General features: G+C 48.0%; 1 pseudogene; it reads left to right on the top strand.

The window, feature by feature from the left end:
- The first annotated feature begins 780 nt into the window (after positions 1-780).
- Positions 781-1712, top strand: LOC114098016 (nuclear distribution protein nudE homolog 1-like; annotated as a pseudogene).
- Positions 1713-2263: the final 551 nt, after the last annotated feature.

Genomic DNA, 2263 nt, shown 5'->3' on the forward strand with positions numbered 1-2263 from the left:
TGGCTTTATAATCCTCAAGACATGAATTCTATCTCTGAGAAAAGAGCCAGTTTCATCATTTTTAGATAATAGAAGAGAAAACGGAGAAAATGAGAGTAGTTGTTTCCCTGTTGAGGAAGCCACACAGAATGTGCGAGCAATACCCCTGGGTTTTCCCAATTGAGCAGGGCCTGGTGGCAAGGCCAGATTAGCTGCATAGGAGCCTATGAGATGGGCCTTCAGCCTGGAAGAGGAATCTCTTTCTAAAAGGAAGAAGTAGAGAATATTTATTGGGAAAGAATGAATACACTCTGACATTAAAATATACAGTTCCTGAGACAAGTACCAGAGGTCACGTCCAATATCAGATTGTACACAGGCACATTGAGTCACTAAATGTCTGGATATTTTTATTAGTTAAGTAATTATTTACCTAATACCTCCTGTAGGTAGAAGCGTTTATAGACAGAGTCAATGAAAAAGATCTCAGTTTCTTCATGAAAGTTCTCAAAGAAGGAGGAGGAGGAGGAGGAGGAGGAGGAGGAGGAGGAGGAGGAGGAGGAGGAGGAGGAGGAGGAGGAGGAGGAGGAGAAAGAAATACAGTCCTGTGTTTATTTCTATCTGCTGAAACAGATGCCCAAATGAAAGCACTTGGAAATGTAAGGTCTCACAACTAAAAAAGACTGTGGTAGGCAGAGCCAAGGACCCAGGCTGTGCTGCCTGTGACCCCTTCCACCTCGTCTTTGGAACCTGAGCCCAAGATCATGCCACAGGAAGAGTGATCTCTTCCCTGTTTTCACAATGGAAGACTCGGGAAAGACTTTTGGCTCTGAGGAGGAAGAAGCAAGGTACTAGAAAGATTTGGCAATGACCTACAAGCAGAAGGTAGAGACTACACAGGAGGAACTTAGAGAATTTCAAGAGGGAAACCAAAAATAAGAACCCAATTGGAGAGGCAGCTTCACAGAACAAAACCAGGAACAGAGAACTTTTGTCAGAAACAACCGCCTTGGTTTTGAGCTGGAAACCATTAAGGAGAAGTTTGAGAAGCAGCATTTTGAAGGCTACTGACACATCACACCTTAGAGAATGACCAAATTCATTAAAGATCAGTTGCAGAAATACATCAGGGAGCTGGAGCAAGCAAAGGATGACTTGGAAAGAGCAAAACGAGCCAGGATCTTGTCTCTGGAAGACGTTGAGCAGCTCTTGAATGGAGCCATTGAAAGAAATACCTTTCTGGAAAGTGAACTTGATGAAAAGGAGAAATTCCGAGAATCCATTCAGCAACTAAAGGAGGAAGCTAGAGATTCGCAGTTGGAATTGCAGCAGAAGCAGGAGAAGCCCAGGACGCCCATGACTATTCCATAGAACCTGAAAGGACAGGCACAGCTGTGCAGGCCACCGGGTCTGTGCCATCCACTCCCATAGTGCATCTAGAATCCAGCTGGGGCTGGTACACACCAGGGACATTCAGATATGTCTGGATAGCTCCAACAGTGGGACCCCTTGAGGGCTGCAGCCTGGATTTCAGCTCTCAACATTGTCAGGGACTTGCTTCAGAAAGTAGTTGCACTGGAATCCAAACACACATCCTGACAGAACTTCATGTACGATCAGTCCCCAAACCTGACAGGCAGCCCTGTCTCCAGGCAGAGGAGCAAGGTCAGAGACAGCAGAGACAGACCCACAAACAACATCCCTGTACCTTGGGTGATAAAGGGTTGGGATAATGCCTGGAATTCGGAAGCCGCCCTCAGGCTCTCCCACCACAGCCTCCCTCCCCAGAGGTGGTCAAGCCCAAGCTGTGGCTTTAGGAGCCCCCCAGTTGGAGCCTCTCGGTGGTCGAGTCACCTTCTCTCTGCTTCACACCAGGATTTTGGTTTTTAAGTTAGTTTGAAAAATAAGAGCCAGAAATCACCATAGTTTGCTTTGTGCCGTGCGGCCCAAACCAAGGACTATCACCTGGGGCCCTGATGTTGTCCCCAGGAAATGTCTCTGTCCTTGGTTTCCCCATTAGTGTTTGGGTCACAGAGGCAGGGACAAAGTGGGGGCCGGGGAAGCATGAAAGCGTGGGTAGTGTGAGTGAGGAGGCTGCCGCAGGGTTGGGCACCTGAGTCCCTGTGGCCCTGAAAGGTGCTTCTCATGTAGAGGATCTGAGCTCACCTCCAGCTCACTTGCCCCACCCCCTCTCTTCTGGAGCTGTCTTCATGAACGGAGACCCTCCCTGTGCTTTGCTGTACTCTGAAGTCACATTCAGTAGTGGAGAATGGAAGACTGGTGT

This window comes from Marmota flaviventris, chromosome 8, assembly GCF_047511675.1.
Source record: "Marmota flaviventris isolate mMarFla1 chromosome 8, mMarFla1.hap1, whole genome shotgun sequence".
Lineage (NCBI taxonomy): Eukaryota > Metazoa > Chordata > Mammalia > Rodentia > Sciuridae > Marmota > Marmota flaviventris.